The sequence below is a fragment of the Balaenoptera physalus genome (assembly GCF_965194825.1).
Source record: "Balaenoptera physalus genome assembly, chromosome: 5".
NCBI classification, from domain to species: Eukaryota; Metazoa; Chordata; class Mammalia; order Artiodactyla; family Balaenopteridae; genus Balaenoptera; species Balaenoptera physalus.
Genome location: NC_138884.1, coordinates 12,777,339 through 12,799,964, shown reverse-complemented (window position 1 = coordinate 12,799,964; position 22,626 = coordinate 12,777,339). Strand labels below are relative to the sequence as shown.

At 34.6% G+C, this 22,626-nt stretch overlaps 1 pseudogene across 1 annotated transcript; it reads right to left on the bottom strand.

The window, feature by feature from the left end:
• Positions 1-349: 349 nt before the first annotated feature.
• Positions 350-10,854, bottom strand: LOC309660761 (UBX domain-containing protein 7 pseudogene; annotated as a pseudogene). Its single transcript has one exon. The product of its transcript is annotated as a UBX domain-containing protein 7 pseudogene (transcript).
• Between the last annotated feature and the right edge of the window lie 11,772 nt (positions 10,855-22,626).

Sequence of the window (22,626 nt, the reverse complement as noted above, 5' to 3'; positions counted from 1 at the left end):
GAATCTGAGTTAGCATAGTATGAATCTGTCCCTTATTTACACCTGTGATGCTTGAGAAGAGAAACTGTTACGCAAGGACTAATTGAATACTCTATATTACAGAGGTGGGTACTAAAATAATTGTGGGAGCATAAATAATTATTGTGTTAATATTCTGCCAAGCCTGAAAAATGCAATCAGCTCTGTCTACATTTATTAATCCCTCTCCTCCTCTTTTGTTCTTTTTCGCTTCATGACCTCCATATTAACTGGGGAGACAGAATAAATTTGAATCAAGTAATATATTCAAATTCCGTCTTATCAAAAAACAACTCAAAGTGAATAGAGAAAGCAGTTAGGTTATAGTATGTTTCATATCTCATGATGGCAGAATTGAATTGGAGAATTGCTGAATTTATTATTCCAGATATGTTCATAATATATTTATCCTACCTCACTATTTTCATGGTGGAGAGTGTGGGTAGGTAGCAGAGGCATGTGGGGCAACACTGTGCCTGCAAAATTCAGCCTCAGTCTTCGTAGGTGACTTCTCACTAAGACATTGGTAGTTGAATGGTAGTTTTTCCCACAGCACTTTTGTTGTTGGAGACAATGAGGAAAAGTTGCAGGGGCAGTTTGAGAAGGAGGAAAAAAAGGTCAGTACACAAATGGAAGAACTCAGTAGTCGCCATAAGCAGGGATTTCTCTCTTTTATATGAAAATAGACTCTGACTGTACTATGAGACGGTAAATGCACATCTGAAATGTGTACTTGATGCTGATGGAGTGGCATACCTTGTCTTCATTCCATTTAGATAGCTAGTTTTGCATCAACTCTGCCATGAACTAGCTGTGTGACACTGGACAAGGCACTTTCTGTTTTCCTGATACCCTTTTATATGTAAATTGAGGAGAGTAATGGGATTAAATAATTTTTAAAATAATTAACTCGCAAACATTTAAAGAACTTACAACAGTACATACATTAAGCATGATATATGTGCTTACTATACCTATCTTTTCTCTGTATTATTATATACTTTACTATATTACTCTATAGTATGTATAATAGGATCATAGGATTTTTTAAAGTTTTTTAAGAGCAGTTTAAGGTTCACAGCAAAATTGAGGAGAAGGTATAGGGATTTCCCATTTAACCCTTACCACCACACGTACGTAGCCCCTCTCATTATCAACATCCACACCAGACTGGTACATTTGTTAATGATTGATGAATCTACATTCATAATCATAATCACTCAAAGTCCTAAGTTTATGTTACAGTTCACTCTTGATGTTCTACATTCAACGGGTTTAAAAACGTATAATGACATGTATCTACCATTATAGTCTCATACAGAGTATTTTCATGGCACTAAATATCCTCTGTGTTCTGGCTATTCATCCCTCTTCCCCCACCAAATTCCTGGAACCACTAATCTTTTTCCTGTCTCCATAGTTTTGCATTTTCCAGAATGTCATTATAGTTGGAATCATGCAGTATGTAGCCTTTTCAAATTAGCTTCTTTCATTTAGCAATATACATTTAAGGTTCCTCCTTAAATATGTGGGATATATTCTACTCAATCATGGTTTATAAATCTTTGTATACATTATTGGATTCCACTTGCTAGTATTTTATTGAGGATTTTGGCTTTTAAGTTCATGAGAGATATTGGTCTGTACTTTGCTTTTCCTGTAGTCTCTTTGCCTAGTGTTGGTATTAGGGAAATGCTGGCCTCATACAATGAGTTAGTAAGTATTTCTTCTGCTTCTATTGTCTGAAAAAGATTGTAGAGAATTGGTAGAATTTTTCCCTTAAATATTTGGTAGAATTTGCCAGTGAACCTATCTGGGCCTGGTGTTCTCTGTTTGGGAAAGTTATTAATTATTGCTTATATTTATTTAATAGATATAGGCCTACTCAGATGGTCTCTTTCTTGTGTGAATTTTGGCAGTTTGCGTCTTTCAAGGAGTTGGTCCATTTCATCTAGGTTATCAAATTTGTGGGTATAGAATTGTTCATAGTATTCCTTTATTATCTTTTTAGTGTCCACGAGATCTGTAATGATATTTACTCTTTCATTTCTGATATTAGTAGTTTGTGTCCTCTTTTTTTCTTAGTCTGGCTGGAGGCTTATTGATTTTATTAACCTTTTCAAAGAACTTTATTTTCATTGATTTTTCTCTTTGATTTCCAGTTTTCAATTTCATTGATTTTGCTTCTAATTCTTATTATTGCTTTCCTTCTACTTACTTTTAACTTAATTTGCTCTTCCTTTTCTAGTTTCCTAAGGTAGAAACTTATATTATTGATTTTAGATCTTTCTTCTTTTCTAATATACACATTCAATGCTCTACATTCCCCTCTAAGTATTGTTTTTGCTGCATCCCACACATTTTGATAAGTTTCATTTTCATCTAGTTCAAAATATTTTTAAATTTCTAGATTTTTTTTTCTTAGGTCCACTTCTTATTTAAAGGTGTGTTGTTTAATCTCCACATATTTTGGGATTTTCCAGTTTTCATCCTGTTATTGTATTCTAGTTTAATTCCACTGTAGTCTGAGAGCAGACATTGTTTGATTTCTGCTCTTTTAAATTTGTTAAGGTTTGTTTTATGGCTTAACATGTGGTTTATCTTGGTGAATATTCTTTGTGAACTTGAGAAGAATATTTATACTGTTATTGTTGAATGAAGTAGTCTATAAAGTGATTATATCCAGTTGATTTGTGGTATTGTTGAGTTCGACTATGGTGTTTTTTAATAAATTTATTTATTTATTTAAAAAAAATTTTGGCTGTGTTGGGTCTTCATTGCTGCACGTGGGCTTTCTCTAGTTGAGGCTAGCGGGGGCTACTCTTCGTGGCGGTGCGCAGGCTTCTCATTGTTGTGGCTTCTCTTGTTGTGAAGCACAGGCTGTAGGCCCACGGGCTTCAGTAGTTGTGGCACGTGGGCTCAGTAGTTGTGGCTCGTGGGCTTAGTTGCTCCATGGCATGTGGGATCTTCCCGGGACAGGGCTTGAACCCGTGTCTCCTGCATTGGCAGGTGGATTCCCAACCACTGTGCCACCGGGGAAGCCCTCAACTATGTTTTTAATGATTTTCTGCCTGCTTGATCTGTTTATTTCAGAGAGAGGAGTGTTGAAGTCTCTAAGTATGATAGTGGATTCAGCCATTTCTCTTTGAAGTTCTACTAGTTTTTGCTTCACATAATTTGATGTTCTGTCTTCACATTAAGGATTGCTATGTCTTCTTGGACAATTGACCCCTTTATCATTATGTATTGCTCTTCTTTATCCCTGTTAACTTTCCATGCTTTGAAGTCTGCCCTGTCTAAAATTAATATAGCTAGTTCTGCTTTCTTCTGATTAATGTTAGCATGGTATATTTTCTCCATCCATTTACTCTTTATTTCTGTGTCTTTATATTTAAAGTGCATTATTTGTAGATAGCATACAGTTGGATCTTTGTTTGATACACTCTGACAGTCTCTGTCTTTTAATTGGTGATTTAGATCATTGACTTTCAAAGTCAATTGACTATTGATATAGTTGCATTAATATATACCACATTTGTTACTGTTGTTTATTTGTTACATTTCATATCTCTTCCTGTTTTTGTCTTCCACTCTTTTTTCTGGCTTTTTTATTTTTAATTGAGCATTTTATATGCTCCTTTAGCTGCTCCTTTCTTAGCAGATTGGATATACTTTTTTTTAAAAAAATTAAGAGTTGTCTTAGAGTTTGCAATATATATTTACAGCTCTTCTAAGTCCACTTTCAAAACTGCTTCTTGAGTAGTGTAACTTATAATAACAAAACAATCCTAATTACTCCTTCCTGTCCCTTGTATCATTGTTGTCATTATTTCACTGAAATACAAACACAGAAGCATATATATTTGGTATTATTATTTTGAACAAACCATTATCTGTTAGATCAATTAAGAATACAAAAAATATGTTTTTATTTTACCTTCACTTAATCCTTTTTAATGCTTTTCCTTTCTTTATGTAGGTCTGAGTTTCTGACCTATATTATTTTCCCCCTCTCTGAAAAGAATTTTTGAACATTTCTTACAAGGTAGGTCTATTGGCAACAAAGTCCTTCAATGTTTGTTTGTCTGAGAAACTCTTTATTTCTCCTTTGCTTTTGAAGGATAATTTCATAGGGTATAGATTTCTAGGTTGTTGGTTATTTCTTTCTCAAGGTTTTAAATATTTCAACTTACTCTTTTGTTTGCATGGTTTCTGAGAAGTCATATGTGATTCTTATCTTTGTTCCTTTATAGATAGGGCATTTCTTTCCTCTGGATTCTTTCAGGATTTTTCTTCATCTTTGATATACTGTAGTTTGACAATGATATGATTAGGTTTTTTGTTTGTTTGTTTCATTTATCCTCCTTGGTGTTCTCTGAGCTTCCTGGATCTATGGTTTGATGTCTCACATTGAGTTAGGGAAATTTTTAGTCATTATTGTTTTGAATATTTTTGAATATTTCTTTTCTTCCTTTTTCTCTTTCTTCCTCTTCTGGTATTCCCATTACATGTATGCTATGCTTTTTGTAGTTGTTCCACAGTCCTTGGATATTTTGTTCTTTTTTTTTTTTTTTTCAGTCCTTGTTCTCTTTGCATTTTGGTTTTTGAGGATTCTATTGCTGTAGCTCTGAGATCCTTAACTCAACCATATTCTGTCTACTAACAAGCCCATCAAAAGCATTCTTCATTTCTTTTTAATTTTTTTGGGGGGGGGGTTGTGAAGTAGAAAAGAATAGCTTTATTGCTTTGCCAGGCAAAGGAGGACACAGTGGGCTCATGCCCCTAAAAACTGTGTCCCCTCCATTTTAATTTTTTTAATTTGAAAATTTTTTTCTGGTTCTTTTTTTAGTAATTATATAAATATATTTATAAATATTTATACAATTATATACTTACACATAAGCACTTACACAGACTTAGAAAAAAAATGTAAGAACATTAATTCAAAATGAATCACTGAAGAATAAACAGAATTTTCCATGATTTCCTTAAGGAGATATATAACTAATTCTTTAGGGAGGGTCTCTCAATGTCCAGCCATTAGAAACTGTATTCTGTAATTGTAATTGTGTACTAGCAACACACAAGCATCGTTTTTGTTTTTGTTTTTTTTTAATCCCCTACCTGCCAAGAGAGTGATCTTAAAGTAGATGGGAAACTAAAGGTCTCTGAGCAATAGCAATTTATGTTCCTCACATAGAAGAATCAGTCAGTCTAAACCCCAATCGACAAAATAGGTTCATTCGGTATTATGGCTTTATAACAAGTTAAAGTTCTGATTTTGCCACCAGAATTTTTACTACCCCTTCAGAGCACTCTAAATCTCAAAATACAAATTGAGCATAATGTTAAGCTGATAAGTCAAATCGTATTATATAGATTCAAGATGGCCTCTTCTAAATAATACTGAAAAAAGCGTTCACCAACCACAATTTGAATGTGGCTTTTGTTGGCAGAAAAAACTCACATCTGAAGATTACTGGTAATCTTCCCCACCTCCCTCACTAAATGTTGTCTTATGAATTGATTTTAAAGATCTTCCCCTTAGAGAGGTTTTCAGCTTTGATACCTTTTGCAAGAAACAGCATGAGGAATTAAGCTCAGTCACCAGAGCCTTTTAGAGACTGTTCCAACCAAGGGTAAAAAATGAATCATTATGTGTAACCAAAGGAACATGGTTAGCAACTCTCAGCTGCATCTTTTTCTTTTCCCCCCAGGGACATACATTAAGTATGGCTTAAAGCACATAGGACAATCCATAAGCATAGTGGTTACAACTACAAGCCATTGTACTCATGATTATTGAACAGCTGCCTTCCTATAGATCACTTGTGGACCCAAACAATGGAAGGGCCAAAGGAACCAATATGCTGTACTGGCAAAAACAGCAAGCACCTTCCTATCCCAGTCACAACAATATGCTCATGAAATGTCCATTCCAGGGCTAGCAGGATCAAGATAGTTTATAGAATGTAGTTTATAGAGTGATAATGAAGAAAGTTGTCTCAGGCTAGGGTATTGAAAGCCACCCCATGCTACTCACCCTAATTTAACACTCCTCCTGTCAATAACACATATCATGGAAATAATTCTAGCTGGGAAGATGGGAATCCTTTGAAAAAAATTTTAAATATGATGAACAATAATTATAAAGGATGCTTTTTCCATGTAAACAAAAGCCTGGACACTTTGTTATATGATATTTCCTACATGAACAACAAAACAAAACATGTGTTAGAGAATATCTTCTTCCTACTAAAAATGGGGCTTACAAAAAAGGGAGGCTGTTCTTATATGAATCTAGCCATTCCTTTACCAAAGGAGTCTGAGGAGTAACATTATCATTTGATCCCCAAAAAGTGCTGTGTAGGAGACCACTTATTGGAACATACATTTCCTGCTGCCAGTACTAGGAGGTCTTATCCTCACACTTCCATTTGGTCACCAGATTAGGTAAGAAAGAGAGAGAAAAGTAGGAAAAAGAAGAAAATGGGAGAGGAGAGGAAAAAAGTGGGGAGGGGTGAGACTGATTATAGGAGAGAACAATAAATAAAGGAGAAAGAAGGTGACTTGCTTGCCCACCTTTGGTTCTATGGTCCTATGAGCCAAAATGCATACTCAGTGACACGGTATCTCACAGAAATAGGGAAAAAGCGGTAAGCTGAGAGTGGTCAGGCCATGATGTTAATTTCTTTCCTGTACAAAGACAGTCTCTTGAGGACAAAGACCTGCCTCCTGTAATGTAATATCATAGCCCAGATGAGAGCATTTCCTTCGAGGGAAGTTGGCGTGAAGTTCAAAACGTTCATGTGGATATCCTTTAGACTGGACATGCTTCACCAAAGCTAGTAGTTTAGCTTGCTCTGGAAGAGTGATTTGTTCTCTTTTTTCCATCTGGATACTGCAACATCAGCTGTGCTTTTGGTCGATTTACATCAATGCCCTCCAGTATTCCATCTGATTTTTCTGGTGGCATCTCCAATATTTCTGAATCCACGGCTGGCAATCCTTGGTGGTTTGTGGCTGTTCCAGGCTCAGTTCTGGCAGGGCGCTCAGCCAGTGACCTTCTGTTCTCCTCTTTTCTATGCCCCAAATCTTTGTGGGGAGACTTTCTAGACTTGGCAAGATTCTCTATCTCCTCCTCTTCATCAGAGCCACAAACGGATATGAACTCTTCACCGCCAGAAAAAAAATTCAGACTCAGATTCTTCATCTGAGCGGCTATCCTGTTTCGCCTGTGTGTAATCAAATGTGTCTCTTGCAAGGAGGCTCTGATGGCAGCTTCTAGCTGGCTGTCTTCACCTGCATCTATAAGGCTCTCCGAACAGGCACATTTTTTGTGGGGACTGCTAGAAAGTCCATCTAGTTGCCCGTTTTCACACAGAAATCCCGTTACTTGGTCCAAGAAAGAAGATAGTCTAACTGGTACCACTCTACTAGCTTCTGACCTGTCCCAGTATCCAAGATGGAAACATAGGGTAAATCCCCTAGCTTATAAAACTGTATGTATCTCTGACTTTCCTCACTGTCGTGATAAACCTGCCAGAAAATGAAATGTTCCCGAAAAATATTCTCCACATCTTCCTTGCTCCGTACCTCCCGGTTGAGGCACTGGCATGCAAAGTCTTGTACATTTTGAATGTTTATCATCAGCCACTTATTCTGCATCTGGCCACACTCTTTGGCTGTTTCTAAGCTGCCTTCATGCATCAAATCAATGGGTGGCCAGAAGAGATCCGCAAGGGTAGTTAGTTTCTTATCTAGTGTTCCTGCATTTCTTAATTCCTGTTCTTGCCGAATAGTTTCAGTTTGAAAATCCCGGAAACCACCAAATATTGAACGTGCAGGCTGTCGTCTTTTAGGAGCACCAAACAAAGGTTCTAGTTCCACCAATATTTCTTGCTTTTGAGAAACTGAGGCACGGACTTCCTCGTCTGTGTGAGATCTGACAGTGGAGACACTTGCTGAACTGGTACTGGGCTCCTCAGCCATTCCTCCACCATCCAAAAACATAGCGACTGCCACCTCCAGATTATTGTGGTAGGTTTCAAGCATGTGTTTCCCTACACTTTCACTTGCACTGGTGATGGCGGTGAACTGATGAATTAACTCCTTCAGCGCCAAAGACGCCGCTCAGTCACCCCATCTTACCTCCGCCGCCGCTGCTGCTGCCGAACAACCTTCTGGTTCTTTTTAAAGATTTGTATCTCTCTGTTTACATTGCCCGTCTGTTCTTGAATGCTGTCTTCTTTATCCATTAGAGCCCTTAGTATGCTAATGGTAGTTGTTTTACGTTCGTGGTCTGATAATTCAAACATCCCTTCCATGTCTGGTTCTGATGCTCTTTAAATTTTTTTTTTTTTTTTTTTTTTTTTTGTCTTTTGGTATACCATGTAATTTTTTCTTAGTAGCTGACCATGTTGTACTGGGTAAGAGGAACTGATACAAATAGGCCTTAGTAATGTGGGGGAAAGGTAAGCATTGTATAGTCCTATGATTAGGTCTTAACCTTTGAGTGAACCTACGCCCCTGGAATGTGGACTTCATAAGAATTTCTCAGAGGTTTTTTTCCTCCTCAGGTGGGACAGAATGGCTTAAGTGGGCTGGAATGGGTGTTTTCTTTCTCCCACATCAGTTAGGCTCTGATAATACCTCAGCAGGTAAGGCTTCGGATAATTAGCTTTCCCTGAGAGAAGGCCTTGTTAAGAAGAACAGAACACTGTGGTATATTTCAAAATAATTCCCCCATCCCTCCCTGCCCCTTGCCAGAAGCAAAAGGTATTTTTTTCCTCTGATATTTACTGAGGAAACCTGATTAAGCTCCTGGGGGTAAATCTCATAATATTGTGGGGTCCACTATAAATAAGTCTCCCTGGAGTTTTTAATTCTCAGAGTTTTCTGCACTAAGCCTCCAGTAATTCATCAATTACAGTTCAGGTTTTCCGACCGGACACTGTTTCCCATGGTAGTTTCCACTTTAAATCTCTTCTGGTAAGACATGCCAGTCTGTGTCTCCAGTCTTGGGGCTGCAGTTTTCCCCATGTCCTCCACTCTCTTATGGATCTAAAAGAAGGTGTTTTTTTTTTTTTTTCAGTGTGTTTAGCATTTTACCTGTTTTGGGGACGAAGTGGTGACTTCCAAACTTCGTGTATGTGGAACTGAAATTTGGAAGTCCAGGATTTTTTTTTTGAGGCTTTAATATGTAAACATATCAAGCACTAGAACTGGGCATACATTAAGCATATATGTATTAGCTATAATTATTATATTTTAATGAATTATTATGTAATTTACCACATTACTGTATAGTATTACTATAATATATAATTAGCTTTTGAATATATGCTATTCTATTACTATTAAAGCATTAATATATCATAAAATATTCTATATATTAGATAGTATTACTATTTTACTATACAAAATTACTTTTTATATAGTAGCAAGTAGCAGATCCCTTTTTAAAATACATTTATTGAATTATACATACAAAACAATATACAAAAGATAACTAAATAAATAAGACAGATAAGTTTTAATAAAGTGAGTACACTTGTGTAAACAGTGCCCAGTTAAAAGAAGAGAATATTATTAGAGCCCCAGAAGCTCCTTGATGCCTCTTGTAAGGGACAGTGACCCCTTCAATGGCACCACTTCTTTGACTTCTAACAGCTTATACTAGGTTTACCTGTTTTTGAAGTTTATATAATGCAAACAGTTTTCTTTTGTGACTGGCTTCATGTTCTTTACATTTTCTGTGCAGGATTTGTTTATGTCATATGCAGCAGTAACTCATTTATCTTCATTGCTGAATTGTGTAAATAAACTACAATTAATTTATTCATTTTTATTAGTCTTGTTACATTGGAAAAGACTGCTAAGATAATGTTCATTTGACATTCTGATAGTGGACATGCTTGTATCATGTCTAATCTTTCTATAATTCACAATTCACCATAAAGATGATGTTTGTTTTGGGATTTTACAGACATTCTTTATCAAAGTGACATTACCTCTATTCTTACTTTTCTAAAAAATTTTTAATGAATGAATATTGACTGTTATCAATGGCTTTACTGCATCTACTGATCATATTAATCCTTGACTATTTTCCTCTGTTTTACTGTGATGAACAGAAATGTGATGAATTTGATGACTATATAATTAAAAAATTCATGAAAATAATAAGAAAATCTTTTTCCTCTGTGAAAATAATTTATATGCAAAATATGCAATGATAAAATTTAAACTCTGATAATGATTTAAGAAAAATGATGTTTACATGGGTTTTCTGAAGAAGATCCAGTGAAAAGTTAATATACGGGTTAATAATCTTTATCTACAGGTGGGTGAAAGAATGGTTCCCAATAAGCTATAGAATGGTTCTATGAAATTCAGTGTTTGTGACTTTGAGAAAAAGTTATAAAATCATGGCTTCCATCAATAAACAAAAAGAATTGATCTATATGGTGAATAAAATGTTAATTTTTTCAATCTGAGACCAAGTACACCACAAGAGGAAAGTATATGCTACCTGTAAAATACAGAGTTCCACATCATGATTTAAAGACAGTTTTACTATGCCTACCTAAATTCAGAATTCAGTATTACATGACATTCTGCTTTGGGGTTATAAAAGCTGGCAGGAATCCTCGATCAGAGAAAGGTGTGAGCAAACTAGATTATAGGAATTGCTTTGCAGTATATGAATGATATATTTGACAGGCAGATAAAATTTAAATTTTCTCTTTTTGTTAAGGATTGTTCTTTGCCTTTTTTCCTTAGAAACATCATTGTAATATCTCAGTAAGCTTACCCCCATCCTCAACACAATAGTTTTTTTTTTTTTTAATACGAATCTCAAAGGAGAGTCCCTGTATTTATTTATAAATTTATTTATTTATTTATTTGTTTTATTTTTGGCTGTGTTGGGTCTTCGTTTCTGTGCGAGGGCTTTCTCTAGTTGCGGCGAGCGGGGGCCACTCTTCATGGCGGTGCGCGGGCCTCTCACTATCGCGGCCTCTCTTGTTGCGGAGCACAGGCTCCAGATGCGCAGGCTCAGTAATTGTGGCTCACGGGCCTAGTTGCTCCGCGGCATGTGGGATCTTCCCAGACCAGGGCTCGAACCCGTGTCCCCTGCATTGGCAGGCAGACTCTCAACCACTGCGCCACCAGGGAAGCCCAATAGTTTTTTAAAGAACTAAATGATCAGTAACTTTTTCCTATACATTGGTTTTTATTGTGTGCCAAACCACATACTGGGCATCATAGATTTGAGTGAGAAGATTCCTGCCCTCATGGAGATTCCATTCTAGTGCATATGTTTCCTAATACTCAGAATTAGGGTTTCATGGCAGAAAAATGATTCTTAATATGATTGTAATATTTTAAAATCCAAAGTGAAACAAAAAATTTAGTGTGAACCCTTAAATAATTTTTTTAAAAATTAATAATTAATTTTGATATGCCTTTCTTTTAAAAATAGAAAGGATTGAATTCTGATGGGTTGGCTAAGGGTTGAATTTGAAATGGTATTCTGTGATATTTGGTAGGAATAGATTTTGGTGACAGCTTCCTGGGATTGAAGGCATAGGCTTTCCAAAATAGCAATCTAATGCTTTCTAGCTTTGTAAAGTTAAATCTAAATAGCTGGTGGGGAAAATCCAAAAATCCCTATAACAATATATATAGGATGGGCAGCTATAAAAGAAAACTCTCCCAATTGATTTATTGGCTTTCTGTGCTATCCACTAATTAGGACACAAAACTCTGTTATACAATTATGTATTATGCAATAAATGTATATTATTACTTTATGATATATATTATTCCTTTTTCTTTTTGGTAGGGTAAAATATGCCTATGGCTATATTTGGTTTAATATTTTAATGAAGTATTTTGGTAAAATAAATCCACCACTTGATTCCCATTCTGTACATTTTTCTGGCAATCTATCAGCATAAGAATAGTAGATATCCTACCTGTGAAAATGAAAAAGGAAAACATTTCCTTTAAATATAGAAATAGTTTTGATAAACTCAAGATGAATTTGGCAGCTCATTTACAGAAGTAAAGACCCATCTATGAAAATATATTATCAAATACTTTTATTTATTTATATATATTATGTGAGTTCCTTTTTTAGTGGCTTTCATATTTGCATCAGAGAATTTTATAAATTTCTTAAGCTTTTTCTTATTTTTAAAAAGGCTTGGGGACTTCCCTGGCGGTCCAGTGGTTAAGACTCCGTGCTTCCACTGCAGGAGATTAAGATCCCACATGCCTCGCTGCACAACCAAAAATAAAAATTAAAAAAATTTTAAAATAAATAAAAATAAATTTTAAAAAATTAAAGAAATAAATGTTTAAAAAATAATTAAAAATTTTAAAAAAAGTTTAAAGAAATAAAAAGGCTTGGCAAAGAAATGTATTGTTGCTGTGTGACTTGAAGTGCTATTTTAATACAGAACACTCAAATTTCTGATTTATGAGATTGATGAGATTCAGACTAGTCTTTCATTTTATTTATCTAGTACTTTTCTTTATAATATAACATGGAATCAAAAATATCTTCCTAAGCCTCAGTAAAATATTGTCTCAAGCTATGATTATCTCTTAACTCAAAATCTCTTGAATATTTCAGTTTAAAAGAAACCACTCAGCCATGAGAGAGATGCTATTGAAATGTAACTATTTTAATGTTTTACTTCTTTGAATCTTACTTTGCCTAGATTTCCCTGAAGTTAGTGGGCCTCATCTGTGTAAAATTTCTTAGATGGCTTGAATTTATACTCTAGCATTGGGAATTCTGCCTACTTTAACAGGGCACTCAACCAGCCTTGCAGAAGTAGTGTAGAGAGATTTGTACCATCTTTGAATATTCATTTCACATAGTTGCTGATTCTTAAGAATGTGGCATGAATAGAATTTCTTGAAAACTGTGCCTTCAAAAGAATCTACTTTAGGACTGCATCATTACCATAGGAATTTACAGTAAAGGCGCTGTTGTTTTTAGGAAGGAAAAAATAAAGCATGTAAATTAACATTTTGCTTAGTCCCACCATACGGATGTATACATTAAATGAATGAGAAAAAATAGAAGCATTATTTTCTTATTGTATATGTTTATTTAAAATTAGGCAATATAACTTCTGATCTTGTTACATAAAAAAGTCAGTAGAATATTTAAACTTTGAACTGTTGTACTTTGGAAATGTTTATATTTGCTTTCTCTGAAATAAAATTGTAATTTTAAGGCATGCCTCTAGTCTAGTTAATTTCTCCTAGGGGTTCATATCTATAGTTTGTCCTTTGGTAATGGTGTCCTACTGGATACAATAAACTGTAAATGGGTTTTTCTTTCATGTCTGGCCAGTTGGGTTTCAGAGCATGTACTTCCATACTTTACAGTAAAAAATAACTTATTATGAAAATGATATTTTTTTGTTACTTTTTTAAAAAAATTTTATTTATTTATTTATTTATTTATTTATTTATTTATTTATTTTTGGCTGTGTTGGGTCTTCGTTTCTGTGCGAGGGCTTTCTCTAGTTGCAGCGAGCGGGGGCCACTCTTCATCGCGGTGCGCGGGCCTCTCACTATCGCGGCCTCTCATTGCGGAGCACAGGCTCCAGACGCGCAGGCTCAGTAGTTGTGGCTCACGGGCCTAATTGCTCCGTGGCATGTGGGATCTTCCCAGACCAGGGCTCGAACCCGTGTCCCCTGCATTAGCAGGCAGATTCTCAACCACTGCGCCACCAGGGAAGCCTGAAAATGATATTTTTAATCAAAGATACTTTGCAAATGATTATAGACATAAAAGTATGATATGGAAAAAAGTTATCAAAGTTTCATCATGCTCCAACTTTTAACTGTTACTTATTTTATTTAATGAAATGTAGAGTTTTGAACTTGCAATGTAAATGTTAGTCGGGTCTGAAATTTGGTGAGGTATTCAAGCTTCAATTCTCCTTTCCCTTCAAAACCAAACCAAACCAAATCAAATCAAACAAAACAAAACTAGCTGTTTGCTAAAGCAAACATATGATAAACCATAGATAAGCACCTAAACATCATTATGGCTTTATGAAGAGGCATTGGAGAAAAGTTCTTTTCTTTATTAGCTACACCACTCCTTACTAAAGTTTTCTATGTAGTGACCCATATTCCAATATCCTATTTCTTTATACTTTGAATCACAACAGAAAAAAAGAAGAAATATATTGCTCTTTCCTTCTTCACTTAAGACTTTGAGTCACCTACCTTCTAACTAGCACATGAAAAATCAAATAATTAACTTACTGATAGTTTATTTTATTAAATTATGCATTTTATAATCTATACCTAATTTCATAAATGCATTTCAACATTCTTAGTAAAGTTTTTTTCTTTAAATCAAAGAACCAGGTCTACATGCTTTTTTGAATGTATTTAACTTGTTTTGACCAGAAGAGAATAGATTCAAATGGTTTGGGATTTTTTTGTGTGTGCCAAGTCTCTTCACAACTACCAGAATAACGATTACATTAAGAATGAAAAATAACATACTTTATCAGTTTCGAACCATAATAAAATCATGAGGTTAAATGTTTTTGTTATTAGTATTCTAAGATCATTGGAGTATTGAACAATTGCAGTTTTCCAGCTATATTTCTGAAAAGTTGTAAAAATGTCTAGAACTAGGACCAATATAGCAAATGCTATTTTAAAAGCTTCCTGACATTTAGGAACAAATGCCTAGTTTCCTTATTGTCTTAGTTTGGGGTTCCCCCAAAGCAGACATGAGATAAAAACTTGGATTGCAGGTATGCATTTAGTATGTGATTCAAAGAAATAAAAATGAGGGAGTAGGGGAAATTATACTACAAAAAATAAAAAGCCAATATAGGGTGTGTTAATTAGTGGGCTATTGGGGCTCACTTCTGCTGGGCATCCTCTGAGATAGCATGTTGGTTGTGCCTCAGAATTGTCTCATTGAGGAATAGGGAAGCACAATATCTGTTCTCCACAGTTTCAGGTGAACTCAGAGCTGAGCCAAGGGAATATGGAATGCTTTATCCAAATAGAATCCACTAATATCTACTTTTTGCAGTGCTCAAATATGCTTGTGTCCAATACTGAGTCTACTCTGTGACTGTGACAGGCATTTAAAAATGATGGTTGTTCTCAATGTCTAAAATAAAAGCATGAAATAAAAAGGTTAGTAAGTTCTGTCTGCTACTACAAATAGAGGCCATAATTGATATTTAACACCTTTCTCTAACTCCCATTTTAGATACCCATCAACCTAGTGAGCATTTATTTCTACTGTTTTAGTTCCATTGCATTAGGGTGACACAGATCTTCACTCCTGAGGTTTCTAAGCCTCCAGTTACATTGTCATTATCAGTCCGTGATCACTATAAAAGCTCATTTACTCTCATTAGAAGTATAGAAACATTGAGGTATCCCAGTGAATCACCCACACTCCAGACATATTTCTCTATGCCCTCATTTTGTAGTAGCAACTCTAGCACCTCATTGTGAGTTATGAGAATATGCCACTCAATTCTCTGACTGCTGGGAGAATTAATGACCTGAGCTCTAAAATTAAGCACATTCTTCCTTTGGCCTACACTCAGCCAATAGGGATAGTAAGTCAGACGCATCCCTGAGAAGTGCAGGACTCCTCTGGCAAGCAACTTTGACTCAAGGACTCCCTGACAGCCTTGCTAAACTTTATTAGAATTGCACTGTGCCTGAGACACTTCCACCCAGTTTTCCTTCTTTCTCTCTCTCGTACCTGGGATTAAATCTTCATCATAGTCTGATAGCTCTCCCTGCCTCCTCTTTACTCCTTTCTAATTTTCTCTCATAGACATTGCCATATTAAATCTCTTGCATGGCTATCCTATCTTGGCGTCAATCTTGGAGGACCTCATATCACACAAGTGGCATAGGGACAATAAACGTTACAGAAGATTCTTTAGCACAGATAGAGAAGGATGACTGTTTAACACAGGAGTATAGATGTCTTGCATCAATTATGGACATCTCCAAGGGGCCATTTCGGCTTTGGAACTCTTTCTCCACTCCCGTTGCTTAAGGTCTTTTTTGCAACCTAATCATCACAATTCAACTTCTTCCTCTTTCCAATCCCGCTTTGTCACTGCGATTCTGGTGTGGTTCCTGATAGCACTCTCCAATAAACAGTTTGCATGAAAATCTCCATTTGGGGGAGCCCAACCTATGACTGTAATGCAAACATCCTCCTCTATCTCGACTATGGAGTCTTCTATAAAGTCTACATTATCCTCTAATGCTGTTATCTAAGACAATTTTTTATAGGACTTAAAGAAGTGTTGAGCTAGAGATTTGGATTTATGCAAGCCAGAGATACGCTAAAGTTAAAGAGATCTTTGGAGAATGAATTATGTTAATTTGCACAAAAAGTTTATGAAGGTTTTCCAAGGCGTGGGCTTGGGGAGGGATTGAGGGAAGAATATCAAGCTCAAGAGAGCCTCAAACTGACATCAGAATAGTAATTTGATAATAATAAATCTATGATATTAAATTGTTAGAGAATTTCTGCATAGACTGTAATGTATTTGGAACCAGCACACCAGTGAGAAATTAAGGCTGAAGATAAGGCTTGTGTGCTTTCCACACAGAGATAAGAGTTGAGGACATTAAAAAATAAATGTACTTTCAAAGAAAACATTTAGTTCAAAACTGCTGACATTTTCTAAATTTGTAACCCTAACCTCACTTTGACAGTCTCCACTTTTATTTACTGCTTTGCTATTCTTCTTAGCTCTTTTTTACATTTAACCTACTGTGTATTTTAGTTATTAATCTTGTTTATTGTTTGCCTACCTCATCTATAGTATAATTTCTATGAAGGCAAATTTTTGCCTTGTTATCACTATGGAATCCCCAGAACCTAGAATAATGCCTGGCTCATTGTAGAGTCTCAGTGATTATTTGAGAATAAATGAATATGAATGAGTAAGTTTCAGAACAGCTTGGATGAAAGGAGTTATATGACAGAAGTTGGCTTTTTTCCCTGAAGTGGAAGGCAGTTTATTTGTACCCCCCCAAAAAAGAACAGTGTGCTAGATCTGAAATTTAAGTAAGAAAGATAAGTTTCACTCTAGCTTACATGTGAAATGTATTAATAATAGTGCTTTTCAAACTTTACTCCACTTACGAATCATCTGACAATCTTGTTAAAATATGACTTTTTTTCCAGTTTGTTCTAAACTGTGACCTGAGATTCAGCATTTCTAAAAAAAATCTGCGTTATGAGAACGCTGCTGGCCCAAGGTCACATTTTGAGTTGTAAGTTGCTAAGGAAATCAGCATGTGGTGTATATAAGTGGATAGTGTGGCATATGGGGAACAACTTTGGGTTTGAATCATAAGATTGGGTTTGTGACCTAATGATGATACTAACTAGCTTAATATTTTGTGGGTTATTGTGCATAAAATTGTACTTATTCAATTATCACACTTTCAGTTTAAATTATACTTTTAAATTTTGCCAGACAAATATAATTGGCAATATATTCAACAGTATGCCACAGACTAAGACACAAATGAAAACAATGTTCTCAGATTCTAGAATGACATGCTAAGTTAAAAAAGAAGTCAAAAGACTATAGTGTCTGTTAAAAATTTTGTATAGCTGTAATTTTGAGATTACTTTTTGATTGAACAACTAGTTAAAAAACTTAATATGGTTGGGGGTCAAATCAGGTGAGGTGTAGTAAAGGAATTAGAAGGAGACAGTTACGGAAATCGAGATAGAATAGAAGAGCTGTATGCAGAGATTAATTTGAAAGAGGGCGCACTAAATTTGAATTCACTACTGCAAGTAGAAGTCAAGAATTTATTGCTGATATAAGAAGACAAACAAGATTATACTGTGAAAAAAGAAAGCATAACAAACAAAAATTCTTGACACTATTGAGATTGATAACCTTGGGACTGGGGTTGTCAATAGAACCAGTCAAACAAAAGAAAATTAGGTAAGACATGAATATAAACTGGATGTAAAGCATAAAGTTAGAACAGTCTCTCTCTTTCTGTCTGAGTATAAAATTATTCTAATTTCAAGCAAATTACATGACCGTAATTGATTTAAGACCAGAGGCATGACTTTTCTCTTGTGAATTCCATTAAGAGTCTATTCTGGCATTCCCTCTAGTGTATCCAAAAGTTATAGATAAAGGTTTACTCAGGAAACTGGGTAAAAAATAAACTATTTGGATTACCCATACTTTACTGCAAATGCAAATTTCTTATTTTTCAAGAAGTCTTTATGGTTCCTTCTTAATACTTGTTAGTATTTATCAAAAAGTGTGTCCCAGTTTTAGTTTTTTTTAATTGTTGGAATTTTAGCTTGTTTCAATGATTTTACATACTTGATTTAAGACAAAATAATTATTTTAATAAATTTATTAATGGCTATGATTTTCATTTATAAATTATTTCTTACTATTCTTCCTTAACTTTGTAGTTGTATTGTACAAGTTGTTGAAGGAGCAAAATGGATATACTTTCAGCATAACTATGCAGATGCTTTACTACTTTTGCTCTATGGCTGTGAATTTTGAGATCTCATCAAAATATGAACTTGTTCTTCTGGTTTCATAATCTAGAATAGAACAAAGAATAAATATTCCAAGATGATTTTGTGTTATTTTTCTTTCCTATTTGAACTGATTGCCTTAAGGAGGATGATGTCAAATAACTGAATCTTGAAAGTCTTAGGGCAAACACATACAAATAAAAAGACTATGAGATTTTCTTTTTTAGGTTAAGTTTCTTTTTTAGGTTAAGAGATTGTATACTCTCTCTCTTTTAAAATTATAATGTAATTTTCTTTTAAACACCATGAAACGTGAAGTATAAAAATGCAGATTCTGGGAGTTAAAGATCATATAGCTTTTCATAGCCTATTTTGACACTTCTGAAAGAAAAATTTTGTTTCAAAGCTTTGTCTTTTAATAGGAAGTAGAAAATTGAGCACCTGATGAAACAAGTGAAACATTTTTATCCGTTTCCAATTCATTTTCTCACAAATAATGCTTGAAATTAAAGACATAGATAAGTAAAAGTAAGACCAAATTGTTCTTGTATTATTAAAAGCTTAGAAATTAAGAGGTAAATTATTTCTTTAGTGCACTGAACTGTATCAGGAGACAAACTTCATGGGGGAAATATAACAGAAATATACAATGAAATAATCATATCTCATTTTGAAAATATCCTTAAAATATTTTACCCAGCAAAACCCATTTCACCGAAGAAATGACAGGTATTTTAGATTTTCCCTTTGGCAACTTATTTTTTTCTACCTTTAACTTCTGTCTCAGTAGGGCAGGTTAATATCTTGGAGACTAATTTCCAGTTAAAATATGGTTATTCACATTCTTTCTCAGTTTTCTAAATTAAAAAATAAATTCTAAGTTATTATTGGAACCCCTTGACATCATCTAGAATCAAATAGGATTCAATCTCGTTCACACAAGCATTATAAATATTATTTTTATACCTGGGCACAGTAACAACTTCTTGACTACATTAAGTAGCTTCTTGGATCATAACTCATTTACTATATACCTCAATACATCACTAAGTTTAGTGATTCTGAATGATTAAAGACATATGGCAAAGATGAAAGTCATTATCAGTGATTTTCTTATTTTGCGCTCCAGTATCAAAGCACAATTGTTAAAAATTTTAAAACATGACTCTCATACAAATATAGAATGATCACATTTCAGAGATTTTATTCAACACATAAATGAGAAAACTAGAAATGTGGAAAAGCTGTCCAAATTAGAATTAGAAGAACAAAGATTATGTATTACAGAGTTGAAATAAGTTTAATGAGAGAGTTAACATCCTGCAGGGCAATAAAACCTTTCGGGGGGGTATTTACCAGAAAAAAAAATCTCTACCAGACAAGGTCAACAAGTTAGCATGTAACTGCAAGGACTCTGAGGTCATAAATTCATAATAACTAGCAAGGTGAAAAAAAAGTACATTCCCCTGGAAATTAAATATCCTTTGTGTGATCCTGTTAAACAATGTACCAGCATCATATTGAAATCATATGATGAAATTTCTCTTCTTTTTGAATTTTAGAATTTTATTTAATTTAATTTATTTATTTATCAGCAGGTTCTTATTAGTTATCCATTTTATACTTATTAGTGTATATGTCAGTCTCAATCTCCCAATTCATCACACCAATTTCCAAGTTTTAGATAATTTTTCTTAACGCTAACTCCCAAACCAAAGCTTAAAATGTGATTTAAAAAAAAGTCTTAGTATATGTGTATGCTTGTATGTGTGTATTTAAGTTAGAGTACGAAAAAAGAGAAAATACTTAATTCTCAATATTTTGAGAGAAACAGTGATTGCAGGTAAATTCATTCATAGAAAATTAAAGACTTGCTTAAAAAATGGCATAATCCATTTAATGTGCTGTTGAATTCAACTTGCTAGTATCTTATTGAGGATTTTTGCATTTCTGCTTATCAAGGATATTGGTGTGTAGTTTTCTTCACTAGCGATGTCTTTGTCTGGCTTTGGTATCAGGGTGATGCTAGCCTCATAAAGTGAGTTTGGAATTGTTTTCTCTTCTAATTTTTGGAAGAGTTTAAAAAGAATTGATATTAATTCTTCTTTGAATGCTTTGTAGAAGTCACTGGTGAAGTCATCTGGTCCTGGGCTTTTCTTTGTTGAGAGGCTTTTGATAACCGATACTTATTTGATCCTTATTTGATGATTGTCTGTTCAGGTTTTCTACTTCTTTATTCAGTTTTGGTAGGTTGTATGTTTCTAGAAATTGATCTGTTTCTGCTAGATTTTAAAATTTGTTACTGTATCATTGTTTATCATACTTCCTTATGATTTTTTTAAAAATTTCTGAGGCATCCCTTGTAATGTCTTCTCTTTGATTTCTGTTTTTATTTATTTGAGTCCTTTTTCTTTTTCTCTTAGTCTAGTTAAGGGTTTGTCAACTTTGTTTATCTTTCCAAAAACCCAACTCTTAGTTTTGTTGATTTTTTTTCTACTGCTTTTATATTCTTAATTGATTTATTTCTTCTCTAATTGTTATTATTTTCTTCTTTCTGCTAACTTTGAGCTTAGTTTGTTCTTTTTTTTCCTAATTCCGCAAGATGTAAGGTTAGGTTGCTTACTTGAGATCTAACTTCTTTTTTAAAATAGGCATTTATTGCTATAAACTTCCCTCTTAGAACTGCCTCTAGCAATTCTTTAATTACACTTCAGGTTTTCCATCCATGTACTGGTTCCTGAGTAAGTTTCCATTCCTCACTCTCTGCAGTAAGCTGAGACTCCATCTACTTGCCTGTCTCTCCAGTGTTGGGGGCAGTGGTTTATTCTGTGTCCTCTCCTCACTTATGGATCCAAGAAGTGTTTTAATTTTTCAGTCTGTTCAGGTTTTTATTTGTTGGGGTGGAGTGGTGACTTCCAAGCTCCTTACATGAGGATTTGGAAATGGACATCCTTCCCATTCCTTTTTGCTAACAATTGCTTTATGGATAGCCAATGAGATGTGGGATAGGAGTTGTTTGAAAAATTATTCCCCAATCAAAAGAAATTTCAGAGGAAAATGATGTTTTTGTCTTTTGACATGGCTCTATATACCCTCATGCCTTGAACAGCAGTCCTTTGGCCATGGGCAGAAAAACCTCAGGATAAAAGCCAGTTGCTCAGGACAGCAGATTAGAGAGGTGTAAGGATCTGAGTTCTCAATGAACTTCCTGACTTTTTATTATGAAATAATATCTCTTGTCTATGTCAAGTTACAATAGTTTCTGTTAGTTGCAAGAATAAATACTCAAATTGATAACACGAATTTAAAAAAATATATAATAATTTTTTATTTTATAGATAAAAATGATAGATTGTTATTTAATAGATAACAGTAAACACAGTTAAAATAAATATAGCATAAAAATTTTGACTCCATTTGATTTTTTACCACAAATAAAGGCAGTTATTTGGCCAGGGGTACTGAGTAAAAGAAGCCCAGATGGAAGAGGCACTCTTTGGAGTTATCATCAATTAACCCAGATAAGTCATGTCAACAAATCTCATTCATTATTTAATTAACTGTTGGCAGATTATTCTTCTTGCATGAATCAGATAATTGTTCAATGTTTTACTTACTTTTGTTGTAAAAGTTGGGAATTTTCCCACTGTTAGTTTTTTTTTTTTTTAACATCTTCATTAAGGTATAATTGCTTTAAAATAGTGTGTTAGTTTCTGCTTTATAACAAAGTGAATCAGCTATATGTATACATATAAAGCCATATCTCCTCCCTCTTGTGTCTCCCTCCCAACCTCCCTATCCCAACCCTCTAGGTGGTCACAAAGCACTGAGCTGATCTCCCTGTGCTATGAGGCTGCTTCCCACTAGCTATCTATTTTACATTTGGTAGTGTATATATGTCCATGCCACTCTCTCACTTTGTCCCAGCTTACCCTTCCCCCTCCCGTGTCCTCAAGTCCATTCTCTGCGTCTGCGTCTTTATTCCTGTCCTGCCCCTAGGTTCTTGAGAACAATTTTTTTTGTTGTTGTTTTTGTTT